The sequence below is a fragment of the Dioscorea cayenensis genome, chromosome 4, assembly GCF_009730915.1.
Source record: "Dioscorea cayenensis subsp. rotundata cultivar TDr96_F1 chromosome 4, TDr96_F1_v2_PseudoChromosome.rev07_lg8_w22 25.fasta, whole genome shotgun sequence".
Taxonomy (NCBI): Eukaryota; Viridiplantae; Streptophyta; class Magnoliopsida; order Dioscoreales; family Dioscoreaceae; genus Dioscorea; species Dioscorea cayenensis.
Genome location: NC_052474.1, coordinates 15225925 through 15239938, shown reverse-complemented (window position 1 = coordinate 15239938; position 14014 = coordinate 15225925). Strand labels below are relative to the sequence as shown.

Genomic DNA, 14014 nt, shown 5'->3' with positions numbered 1-14014 from the left:
ACCAAACCATAAATCAACCCAAGCATTTCAATTAATAATAAGGCATCCAAAATACATGATAAACCCCCCAAGGTTCACTTACATCCGGTGGCCTTGGGGGTCTAGTATGCCATCATACAAACAAACATGATAGAGACAAGAAAAACAAGAAACAATTCCAAAAGTGACACTTCCTAGTCCAAATGATGAAGAAGAAGAGCAAGGCCAGCTGGATGATGCTTCCTCTAGCCGAATGAATGCCGAATGACCTCTTAACTCCTCTCCCCTTGATGGTGAAACTCTCCTCTTGAAGTCCCAAGCCCTTGATCACATCTCAAGCTTCAAGAAAAACCCTCCAAAAGATGCCTTGGTTCCTTCTTTCCTTCCCCAAGTTGTGGCTACCATAAATTTCTTTCTTCCACAACTTAAATATGCTTTTATACTTCCCAAGTATCCCGGTTGTATGGGGGCCGTATAGGGGTTAAAAAGACACCAAAATCCCTCCATGACAAGCCATACCAGGGTCAATCCCGGGGTCTATGATGGGGTCAATGATGGCCTCATTGAGGCTGTATGAATCAAGCTAGAAGATGGTTTCTCTTGCTATAGTATCCATCACGTGGTCAATCCATGGCAGCATTGAGGCCGTATGGCCTGGGTCAAATCCTGACTCTAAAATTTTCCAAGTGCTACAGTGGTTGCTGCAGTGATCTTGCTATAGTGCCACTGCTACAGTATTCTAGCTATAGTGAATACGCTGCAATATCGTGGCCTGGTTTTCTTCTTTTTTTCGCCCAAGTCATAACTTCATGTCTTCCATGTCTCCTTTGTGCCCTACAACGCAAATAATACGCGATTAAGCACAAAAATGGGCATCAATTCTTATAAACATACATGCTAGATATATCAAATACATATACTAAAATACATACATTTTGACACTTATCAAATATCCCCACACTTAAGCATTTGCTTATCCCCAAGCAAACAAATCATGAAAAACAATGATAATGATAAGTGGCTAAATGTATCACCTCTGACTTAAACAAATACAATAATCTACAAGCACTGGATAATGAAATACAAATGTTGAGTTACAAACAGTAAGTATAAAAGAAAGATCTTATCTCACCTCTTATATATTTGTGCCGAATGGATCCTATTCAATTGATTTTCTCATTTTTCTTACCCTTTTCATACCACATTTTGCATTCTTTTGAATTCCTTTAAGCCTTATATGATTTGTTCTTTATGTAGGAATGCCATACGTCAAGAAACTCACCTCCAAATGACCAAGAAATGATTCTCACACCCCTGAAGAACCCCGTTTCTCTAGTGCTATTCACAAAGCAAGATACGACATTTTGAAGACCAAACCTTTTGGTACCTTTCGTCATATTGAGTGGATTATTCTAGGGGACCTTGGGTTGGATGAACAAGTGAAGCAATTATTATCTCATAATGGTTGGGTGAATTTGTTCTCAATATATGATCCTACTTTTCATCAACTTACATTGGAGGTGTTGAGCACCCTTGAGGCGAAGCAAGATGAAAGGAGTGTCATTACTCGAAGACAAGGTGTCATTCGATTCCAAGCTTTTGGAAGGTCTCATGAAATGAATCACTTGGAATTTGCAAAGTACTTGGGGGTTTATGATAAGTGTTTGTGTGATAAGAATGCAAAGTGTTCTTTCCTTATGATCAGCATTACATTTATCAGGTTTTAGCGCTAATACTTGTGCAATTGTATTACTTCCATGCATATAGGGTTGTGAAGCTAAGTATTAAGAAAAGAAGTCAAAAGTAGATCGTAATCGCATTATTTGGTGGAATCTTGGAAGGAACAAATGCAAAGACACAAGTGGGGCTCCAAGATACGTGAATGTGTGCCAACCTCCATGAATTCAAGTCACTACAATGGATTGGAGGGGCACAAAGGCAGTCACATTTGCATATTCCGACCCATGCGTTGATGACAAGATCTCCGCTAATGAAGCTTTTAACTGAAGAAGATGTGCGATCTATGGCATAAACGTTTGCCAATTTATGTTGCCTCGATGAAGAGTGTGGAATTGGGAGTGTTCTGGCAGACTACTGTAGTACTTCTGTTCACAGCCGGTCAAAAATGAGATTTCTAGAGAATCCACACGGGCATGTGGAAATTCCCCACGCTCGTGTGGAAATTCGACATGCCCGTGAGAAACATCCACAGGGGCGTGTGGATGCCCGATTCTAGCCTTATTTAAGTTACGATTTAGCCCAAATTTGGGTATCTTTTTCACCTCTTCTCTTCCACTTTTCTCCGTCATTGGGAAGGCTGTCGGCTAGGGTTTCAAGAGGCTTTTAGCACATCTTAGGAGTGATTCGGAGGATTCAACATCACGATTTGCTTGGAAAAAGGTTATTGGGGGAGCTTTTGTCGGTATAGATTTGACGAGGTGTGCCTTAGGCCGGACAAGGGAACCCTTGGAGAAGACTCAACTACTCCACAAGACCTTCGACATGAACACCGAGGGTGTTTTTTATGGATTACCTGTTTTTACATTTGATTTCATTGTTGATTGTAACTAGCTCCATGGAGAGCTAAACCCCCTAGTGGGTACTTGGATTTGTGAAACCTAGGATGCTATTGTTTCTTTAAACCTTTTATTATGCTTTCCTTAATTGATGTTTTAATTGAGTTCCAATCTTGAATGCTTGTTGAATGATTTCTCCCTTAGAATGACACTAGGGTTGAGAGTCTATATTGGTAACCTTTGTGGATGAGTGACACGCCATGAAGGTTATACAAAGCTAGATTGGAGAGAGTTGAGCTGAGTCGAGAGGTAGCAGAGCGTCCCCTTTCCCCTTCGATTTGATTTACTCTACCTCCATGTTCCAAGAGTCCTTTGCGGTCATAGTAGAGCGAATGGGATAAGGAATGAACTTCCCTTTTCCCTTTGTTTCTTTTACTCTTATTACCACCACACCTTATCAACATAATCATTGTTCATCTTCACTTGGTTAAGTAGCAATTTAATTATTTTTACTCCCTACTCCCTGTGGATACGATACCCCACTCACCTGTGAATTTATTACTTGACAAATCCGTGCACTTGCGGGTAACATGTAAGGGGTGTTGTCAAGTTTTTGGCGCCGTTGCCAGGGAGGGCGCATTTAGAGATACTTACACTTTCTTATCTTAGCCATCCATTCATCCATTCAATTTTATATCTTCTTATTCTATCATCGTTCTAATTTTGTTTTCTTATTTTGGTGCAGCTCCCGGCTATGACCTGAGGAAATTCTTCGATATTAATTGAAGGAGATCCCGAACTTGAACATATACTCAGAAGAAAAGAAAGAGAACCTATGGAAGAACTGTCCAATCTAGTTGACATGGAATTTGAAGGATCTAACAACATTGCTGAATAGAATGAACAACAATGAACATTATCTGATTATTCCTGACCATCAGTATTGGGGACACAATCTAGCATTGTGCGAGCCCAAATTACAATTTTGAACTTTGAGCTAAATCTAGCATTCATCCAGATGATTCAGTAGTCAGCGCAGTTTAATGGTTTGGCCGATGAGGATCCAAACAACCACATAGAGAACTTCTTCAAAGTTTGTGACATGTTAAAGATTAATGGTGTATCAGATGATGCTATTAGATTGAGGACTTTCCCATTTTCACTCAAAGGAAAAGCCAAGCAGTGCCTTCATTCCTTGCCAAAAGCATCCATCACAACTTGGAATGAGATGGTCAAAGCTTTCCTTGCAAGATACTTTCCTCCAGGGAAACTTGTGAAGCTTTGAAATGAGATATTGTTGTTTGCGCAGATGGAATTGGAATCATTGTTTGAGACATGGGAACGCTTCAAGGATCTTTTGCGGAGGTGTCCACAACACGGATTTCGCGAATGGATGATTATTCAGACTTTCTATAATGGGTTGAATCCGAGTACAAGGCTATTGTTAGATGTCGCCGCAGGAGGAACAATGGGGAGTAAAACCCCCGAAGTGGCCCAACAGTTGATGGAGGATATGGCCATGAATAGCTACCATTGGAACACGCGGGAAAGGAAGAAAGTGGCCAGACTCCATGAAATAGATGCAGTCACTTCTTTGGTGGCCCAAGTGGAATCATTGAGTAAGATTGCCCGATAGCTGGGTGACTACTTACACCGGGTGTGGTGGAGGACATGCCCCCTCCGATTGCCCGATAGCCGTATGTGGTACATCCTCCGTTAAACAAGTTGATTATGTGGGTAATACAATGAGAAACCAAGGCAATCCTTATAGCAATACCTACAATTCGGGTTAGAGGAACAACCCTAATTTCTCATGGAATAATCAAGGGCAACAAAAGGGCACCACATCATCGGGTTTTCAACAACAATAAACCCCAAACATGGAGAATCGAGTTTCAGGTTTGGAGACCCGAATGACCTATCTAGAAAAGGCTTTGACTAGATTTGTGCAATCATCGGATATACGGTTCCAATCGATCGAGGCTACACTTTGCAACCACACCGCGTCATTGCACAATCTAGAAAATCAAGTGGGGCAAATTAGGAAGTCTCTATCGAAGAGACCACAAGGAAGCTTGCCGAGTAATATGGAGACCAACCCACGAGAACTTGTGAAGGCGATCACTTTAAGAAGTGGTCGTGAGGTTAAAGGTAAGCTTCCAAGTGAGAAGACCAATGTTGAAGCATCGGAGGTCATAGAGGTTGAGAAGGGAACAACCAAGGAGAAGGAGGTGGCACCCCCACCTTACAAGCCAAGAATCCCTTATCCATCTAGATTGAAGAATGACCAAGTGGATGAGTAGTACAAGAAGTTTCTGTGTTTGTTTAGGCAACTACATATAAACATTTCCTTTATTAAGGCATTATCCCAAATGCCTAGGTATGCCAAGTTCTTGAAAGATTTGTTGACCAACAAAAGGAAATTGGAGGAGAGTGCCTCCATGATTCTAGATACATCTTGCTCGGCGGTGTTGCAAAAGAACATGCCGAACAAAAAGAAAGACCTAGGAAGCTTCATCATCCCGTGCAACATGGGCAATTTTGGTGAATAAATGGCATTGGTAGATTCTGGGGCTAGTATCAACGTCATGCCGTATTCTTTCTTTCATAAGCTAGGCTTGGGAGAGCCTAGGCCCACTCGGATGATATTACAATTGGCGGACCGAAAGGTGAGACAATACATATTTCCTATAGACTTCATAGTGATGGATGTCGATGACGATGTAGATGTTCCTTTGATACTTGGGAGGCCATTCTTGCATACTTGATAAGTGCTTGTGCGATATGAATGCGAAGCGTTCATTCCTTATGTTGAGCATTACTTTTCTCAGGTTTTTACATTAATATGTGTGTTTTTATGTTACTTTTATGCAGGTAGGGTTGTGAGGCCGAGTAGGAAGGAAATAGGCCAATGTGGATCATAATGCACCTATTTTGGAGGAGATCTTGCTAAGGTTCAAACGCCAAGACATAGGTCAGGTGTGAGATGCTAGAGTGTGTGCCAACCTCCTCGTATTCGAGTGAGCACATTCATTTGGAGGGGCACAAAGGCGGTCACACTCAAGCATTCCCGACTTATGCATATAAGAACAAGAGATCCACCAACATGTACATCATTGAAGAAGCAAGTGATTCACGACGTAAAGCGTGTGCCCGCTTTGCGTTACTCCCCAATGAAAGTATGGAATTCGGGAGTATTTCCGCGAGCAAAGCATGAGCAAAGTGCATCGTAGCAAAGCACTGCTCACGAAAGCAGTCCCGAGAAATCAGAGAAACAGAGAATCCACACGGCCGTGTGGAAATTATCCACGCTCGTGTGGAAATTCCACAGGGGCGTGTGACATCATACACGGCGTTTAGAGATACTTTGCACTTTGTTTTCATAGCTATTTCACTACACATTCTATTCTATATCTTCTTATTCTATCATCGTTCTGATTTTCTTTTTCTTTACTTTTTGAGTGCAGCTCCAGGTTATGACCCGAGGGAATCCATTAATATTGATTGAAGGAGACCCTGAGCTTGAACGTACACTTCGAATGAAAGGGAAAGAACCTGTACAAGAACAGCCTAATCCAGCTGATTTGGAAGTAGAAGGATCTGACAACATGGCAGAATAAAATGAACAACAACGGACACTATCCGATTACGACAGACCTTCAGTGTTGGGGACACAATCGAGTATTTTGCGTCCCCCAATCACAGCTTAGAATTTCGAGGTAAAGCCGGCATTCATCCATATGCTGCAGCAGTCCACACAATTCAACGGTTTGGCCGATGATGATCCAAACAGTCACATAGAGAGCTTCCTCGAGGTGTGTGACATGCTGAAGATAAATGGTGTGACAGATGATGCCATCAAATTGAGAGCCTTCCCATTTTCCATAAAGGGGAAAGCAAAGCAGTGGCTACACTCATTACCTAGGGCATCAATCACTACATGGGAGGAGATGGTAGAAGCTTTTCTAGCCCGTTATTTTCCTCCCGGAAAAATCGACGAAAGCTTAGGAATGAGATCTCATCCTTTATGCGAGTTGGAATTGGAGTCTCTATTTGAGTCATGGGAAAAGGTTCAAGGAACTCCTGCTGTAAGTGTCCGCAATCACGGATTCCCGGAGTGCATGATTGTTCAAACCTTCTACAATGGTTTGAACCCGAGTACAAGGCAACTCTTGGATGCGGCGGCAGGAGGTACCTTAGGTAGCAAGACCCCCGACGAGGCTCGTCAATTGATTGAGGAAATGGGGTTAAATAGCTACCAGTGGAATGCTAGGGAAAAGAAAAAGGTGGCCGGTCTCCATGAAATTGATGCGGTAACTTCATTGGCGGCCCAAGTGGAGAGTTTGAGTAAGAAGCTAGATCTTATAGCTTCGAATAAAGTTGCAGCTGTGACAAATTATACCGGTTATGGTGGAGGACATGCTCCTTCCGAATGCCCAATCGTCATAGGTGATGTTTCTTTAGTTGAGAATGTTCACTTTGTAGGTAATGGAATGAGACCTCAAGGGAATCAATACAGTAACACCTACAATTCTGGTTGGAAGAATCATCCCAACTTTTTATGAAGTAATCAAGGACCACAGAAAACCATGGGGCCATCGGGGTTCCAACAACAACAACAAGCCCCTCAAGTGGAAAACAGAATTTCAGGCTTGGAAACCCGAATGACGGATTTGGAGAAGCACTTGGCTAGATTTGTTCAATCGGCAAATACAAGGTTTGAATCAGTCGAGGCTACACTTTGCAATCACACCGCCTCCTTGCACAACCTTGAAAATCAAGTGGGGCAAATTGCGAAATCTCTTTTCGAAAGGCCACATGGAAGTTTACTAAGCAACACAGAAACTAACCCAAGAGAACACGTGAAGGCGATCGCTTTGAGAAGCGGTCGTGAGGTTGAAGGGAGGCTTCTGAGTGAGAAGCCGAAAAAACACGCACCCGAGGTCGTAGAGGTTGAAAAGGGAGCAAACAAAGAGAAAGAGGTGGCACCCCACCTTTCAAGCCAAGAATCCCTTATCCCTCTAGATTAAAGAATGACCAAGGGGATGAACAGTATAAGAAGTTCTGAGTTTGTTCAAGCAACTCCACATCAACATTCTTTTTGTTGAGGCTTTGGCTCAAATGCCTAAGCATGCGAAGTTCCTGAAAGACCTATTGACCAACAAGAGAAAATTGGAGGAGAGTGCTTCAGTGGTGCTTGATGCTTCATGCTCAGCGGTGTTGCAAAAGAACATGCCGAACAAGAAGAAAGACCAAGGAAGCTTCATTATTCCGTGTAACATCGGCAACTTAGGTGAGGAAATGGCATTGGCATATTCAGGGGCAAGCATCAACGTCATGCCATATACTTTCTTCCAAAAGCTAGGCTTCGGTGAGCCTAGGCCTACTCGGATGACTTTACAATTGGCGGACCGAACGGTACGGCATCCGAGAGGCATCATTGAAGACGTGCTTGTCAAAGTGGACAAGTATATTTTTCCGGTTGACTTTGTAGTGCTAGATGTCAATGAGGATGCAGATGTACCCTTGATACTTGGGAGACCGTTCTTGCGGACTTCCAAAGCATTGATTGACATGGACGGGCGGAGAGCTCACGTTGAGAGTCGAGACGTATAAGCTCACTTACCGCCTTTGCCAAGCCATGCAAAGATTCTCTCGATTTTGACGACACTTTGTATTTTCTAGACACTACTGATGAGATTGTTGATGAATATATATAGGAAATATTCAACCTGGATCCGTATGAAGGTTTGTTCGACCAAGAGGAGAACAATGAAGAAGTAATGATGCTTGGTTCGACTGGAAAGGAAACATCTACCCCGGGAATCTTGAAGAAGGTGCTCTAGAAAATGAAGAGGGCTCGAAGACGCCACCGAAAATGCCCCAAGACTGTTGGAGATGTACATGAGCCAAGAAAGTTGGACGAACCATTGTTAGGTGGTCCGAAGCCCGATAGTACACCCTCTACCCTCAAGAGACTTTGCTCATCATGCTTTCAAGTTATGGGTAAGAGGGCAACCTTCATTCATGAACCCCCGTGAGGTAAGAAAGATACGTCAAGCTTAGTGACGTTAAACAAGCGCTTCTTAGGAGGCAACCCAAGTGTTTACTGTTTTCGTACCTTTTAGTTTAGTTTGTTTGCATGAATAAATTGTTAAGTGTTGGTGTTTCAATTTTTGAGTACTTGTACTGCGATTTTATTGTGGGTTTTTTTTAAAAGAATTCATTGTATGTTTTGTTGAGAATTGGCGAAGTCTGGTCGTTTGAGTTCTATTTTGTGTTTTTATCTGGTATATCTTACACAATAGGGCAGGCTCTGAGTGTGTAAACATGTTTAGACTAGTTCTACAGAGCCTGCAAGTTTTTCTAAGTCATCCAGAGAAAACACACGAGCGTGTGGAAATTCCACATGCCCGTGGGTGTGTACTGTGAACTCTTCCAGAGAGTGCACAGGGGTGTGCAGCTGCCCCTGTAGACGACCATGCGACTAGCGCACGCCCGTGGGTAATTTCAGCACGGGCGTGCGAATTCCTACAGAGTTGGGTAGTTTTTCCCGAGAGCACACATGGGCGTGGACTCGCCCCTGTGGGCGACCTTGTGAATCACACACGGGCGTGTGGTAATTTCCGCACGCCCATGCGACGCTCTACAGGTTGTTCCCTCCATCCCGAGAAAACACAGGGGCGTGCGGCTGCCTCTGTGAATTGGGCTTGTGATGTCCACGCCCGTGGGGAATTTCCGCACGGGCATGTGGAAGACTTGATATCTTTCTCGGATGTCCAGGGAAGCCACAGGGCATGCGTCTGCCCCTGTGGGTCTGGCGCACGGGCGTAGATAATTTCCGCATACCCGTGGGAGATCGTTCTAAGTCAGTGAGAGTTTTTTTTCCGAGAGTGCACAGGGGGGTGCATACGCCCCTATGGAGCTTTTGAAGTGAGGCACACGGGCGTGGGGAATTTCAACACGCCCGTGTGGATGCACAGAATGTCAAAAGTCGCGAGTTCTGTTTAAAAAGGTGATGAGTTCTCTCCTTCTTCACGACTCCTTTTCACTTGAAAACACTCTCACAACATTCTCCGAGTCCATTGCGCCAGTTTGGTGGGAATTTAGCAAGTTTTCCGGCCGGCTCTCTATTTTCTCATTTCTCCTCGTAGGTAAATTCATTTTCTTCATCTTCTTCATCAATTCATGATTTCTATTGATTAATCTGGTTAACAATGCTTCGTTTCTTCAACTGGAACAATGACTTACGTTTAGAACGAAGTTAGAGATATTATTGAGTTGTATTTTTGGATTATTGATACCTGGACGTGCGTTTCTCACGCCCCGTGAATCCACACGGGTGTGCGGAAATTCCACACGACCGTGTGGATTTCTGCAGTATTGTTTTATCAACTTGTTTGACTAATTTTGTTTAAATTTGGCAGATCATGGCACCTAGGACAAAGAAGCAAACTGATAAGAGGCCACTTTAGTCATCCTCTGAGCCCGAGGGCATGCGATTTGCGATTCCCGAACATAAGGCCCGTTATGAGCGCTTATCAAGACTTCGCTTCGGACAGACTCGATTCCTGGACACGACTATATTACGAGATCTTCAGCAGGGAGATGAGTTCGCTGATGAGGTTGAGGACCTTGTTTTAGAGGGGGGTTGGCGGCAGTTGTTGACAATTAGAGAGCCAGCTATCCGAGAGTTTGCAGTAGAGGTTCTCTCCTCGTTTGAGTTTGATAGAGCGTATGCGAGCTTCAAACTAGCTTTGGGGCACCATTCAGTTCAGAGTGTTTGGATGCCACCATAGTTTGAGCATTACGCAGTTTTCCATACTACTTGGCTTATACGAGGAGGCATTCACAGATTCCGAGGAGTACGCATACCGCTCACTCGATTATCCCGGAACCTTGACCCCGCGAGAGCTTTACAGAGTGCTATGTGGTCGTGGGTCAAGACGAGCCGGGGGTCTCCAAGGCCACGTTCCTTTCCCGGCCTGCCTACAGATATTTGCACGCAATCATGAGTGGGTCGGTGAATGGCCGTGACAATAGTACTGGTGTCTTGAGCCGCCAGGAGTTGTTGTACTTGTACTCGATGGTAGAGCACGTACCGATCCACTTAGGGCACATCTTGGCTGATTACATCAGACATCAGGGACAGTACACTAGACTGGGAGCGATCTTCTCAGGTCCTTACATTACGAGATTAGTGCTAGGCATGGGTCTCTTGGATTCGATTCGCGGGGCCGAGAAGACGAGTGTACCCGCTCCCCTGGGTCTAGAGACGATACGGTTGATGGGCATGGTCCGCAGGGTTCAGACAGGGGTTTTTGCATTAGTTCTACCAGCCCCAGAGATAGCTGAGGATGAGGGTGATGACGCCGGAGCATCTCAGCCCACCCCCGAGCCTCAGCCCGCATCGATGGAAACCGAGGCACCTCCAGCGGCCGAGGAACCACCCCCAGTGCGTATGTTTTCACCTTCTCGAGCCAATGATCGCTTTGAGAGGCTCGAGAATGCTATTGGAGTGGTCCGAGCCGAGGTTGGCGAGATTATGGCTACGTAGGCCACTCAGTATACAGAGTTCATGGCGCGTTTCGACATATTACAGCAGATCCTAGAGCGAGACGTTGCCTCATTATTTGTCCTGCAGCCGAGGACTCTTCAGGCACCGCCAGTACCTCCAGCACCTCCATCCTCGACCCCAGCACCAGAGGACCCACTATATGCTTCCACTTCCGCAGCAGCAGCAGCAGCGGAGCCCGAGAGCGACTTCGACACTTGACCTTTCTTTTACTTTCATGCATTTTACTTTATCTTATTTTCTTGTTTTTAGACTTGTTCACTCATAAAGGATTTTCCTTCTGAGTTTATGTTATTTTGCATTATCGAGTTGTATTCATTGCTTCATCTTTTATACACTCGAGTTATTTTTGTTTTTCTTGAGCTTCACTGAATCCCCTCGTGTATGCGTGCAGATGGTCTTGTCTTCTTGGAAATTGAGACTTAGTCATGGGCACAGCCAAGGTGCTTTGGCACTTGGCCGTGCAAGCTTCACAATCCGTTGGAACACTACTCCCAATGAATTAGCTTCATCAAACACAACACTAGGAGTCAGGGGAGTATTGTTTTGATTGATTCTCCCACATCTATTTTTGAATGATATATTTTGAGTGAGCTTGCATGTGTACATTAAGGACAATGTACAACTTAAGTGTGGGGGGAAGTTTCATAATACGCACATCTTTTCTATTTTTCTTGATTGATATATGCTCACATAGCCAATGGCGGTTCACCTTAGTTGCAATGTTTGTATTCTTAAGTCTAGGAGAATTGTTAACATTGACTGTTTTTCATGCTCTAGTTCTTGCTTGAATTTTTAGGAAATTTTTCCTGATTTACACTTAGTGCACTACTCACTCTTTGAACTCTATTGGAAACTCATGTTTGATGTTAAAGGGACTAGTTAGGTTTACTTCTTTTGAAAAAAAACAAAAAAATAAAAAAATAAAAAATAAAAAATGGAAAAATGAAAAGAAGGAACAAAATAGTTTTTTGTTTAGTTGTATTTGTTGGGTGGAAAGAGCTACCACCTATGAAGTATGAAGCTACTCTCACAAGTCGGATACTAGTTATGCCCTAATGAGAGAAAGAGCTATCTCATAGGATGAGTGAAAGCTACCACATGGGTAGAATGAGCTACCACCTCGAAAGTGTGAAAGCCACCTTAGCGGCCGCTTTGGAAAGGGCTACCTTAGAGGATGTGTGAAGCTTCTACCATCTTTTAAAATTTTTATCACTTGTGTAGATAAATAAGTCCCTTGCACTTAGAACTTTGAGGAGTATAACTTGGGGTATTCTGAGTGAGTTCACACACTTACACGAAATTCGGGTTTGTTATCCTTTTTTATTCAAGTTTTTAGCTAGAGCATCGATTTTTCGATTTAGTGTTGAAATTTTCCTTTACTTGTAGAATGCTATCTTTGTATACTTTGGTGAACCTAAGACCAAGCACTTTTCAACATTTTCTTCATTGATGCATGTAATGTTTTAATGTTTGCTTGAGGATAAGCAAAAAGCTTAAGTGTGGGGGAGTTTGATAAGTGCTTGTGCGATATAAAATGCCAAGCTGCTCATTCCTTATGTTGAGCATTACTTTTCTCGGGGTTTTTACATTAATATGTGTTTTTTTATGTTACTTTTATGCAGTAGGGTTGTGGAGGCCGAGTAGGAAGGAAATAGGCCAATGTGGATCATAATGCACCTATTTTGGAGGAGATCTTGCTAAGGTTCAAACGCCAAGACATAGGTCGGTGTGAGATGCTAGAGTGTGCCAACCTCCTCGTATTCGAGTGAGTGCCATTCATTTGAGGGGCACAAAGGCGACTACACTCGAGCATTCTGACTTATGCATATAAGAACAAGAGATCCACCAACATGGACATCATTGAAGAAGCAAGTGATTCACGACGTAAACGTGTGCCCGTTTCCATTACCCCAATGAAAGTATGGAATTCGGGAGTATTTACGGCAGAGCACTGTAGCAAATACTGTAGCAGCACTGTTTACAGCTGGCCGAGAAATCAGAGAAACAGAGAATCCACACGGCCGTGTGGAAATTATCCACGCTCGTGTGGAAATTCCACAGGGGCGTGTGACATCATACACGCCCGTGTAGTCGCCCGATTCAAGCCCTATTTAAAGCCGATTTCAGCCCCGATTTCAGTATTCTTTTCTCCATCTTTTCCCAAACTTGCGAGAGGGCTTCGGCTAGGGTTTCGAGGGGCATTGGCCAAGGTTTTGGAGAGGTTCTACGGCTCCGACATCGTGATTCCATTAGGAAGAAGGTTGGTAGGGGAGCCTCGCTTGAGGCGTATCCTATACCGGACGAAGGAATCTTTGGACGTCGAGTAGAGGGCTTTCCAAATGCACCATCGTACACACCATCGAGGGGTTTCTTTTATGGATTTATTGCTTTTTACATTCGATTTCTTTTGATTGTACTTAGCTCCATGGAGAGCTAAACCCTAGTGGGTACTTGGGTGATTGTGAACCTAGGATGTATTCGCTTTCATTGAATTCTTTTATTATGCTTTCAATAAATTGATGTTTATTGTGAGTTTCAACCTTGAATGCTTGATTGTATGAACATTTCCCTAGAGTGACACTAGGGTTGAGAGTTCTTGTTGGTAACCTTGTGAGTGAGTGACACACCACGTGCCGTTAGACAAAAGCTAGGTTGGAGAGGGTTGAGAGGGTGAGTCGAGAGTGCACAGAGCATCCCCTTCCCCTCCGACGTGATAGATTCTACCTCCGCTCCTTGAGTTCTTTGCTGCCATAATAGAGTGAATGGTCTAAGGGATGAACCTCCGCTGGGGCCTAGTTATGCGTGCAATAGAGTGAAGCGTTGAGGTGATCTTAGTATCTAGGGGCTTAATTGTGGCTAGGGACCTTCCGCCCGACCAAAGGGTTAGGTCTAAATCTAGGAAGAGATTTATCACTTGGAATCCCTAGAGCTCATTGCAACT

At 43.8% G+C, this 14014-nt stretch overlaps 1 non-coding gene across 1 annotated transcript; it reads right to left on the bottom strand.

The window, feature by feature from the left end:
- Window positions 1-3771: 3771 nt before the first annotated feature.
- On the bottom strand, window positions 3772-3878 carry LOC120259700. Its single transcript, XR_005536256.1, has one exon. It is a non-coding gene; the product is annotated as a small nucleolar RNA R71 (small nucleolar RNA).
- Between the last annotated feature and the right edge of the window lie 10136 nt (window positions 3879-14014).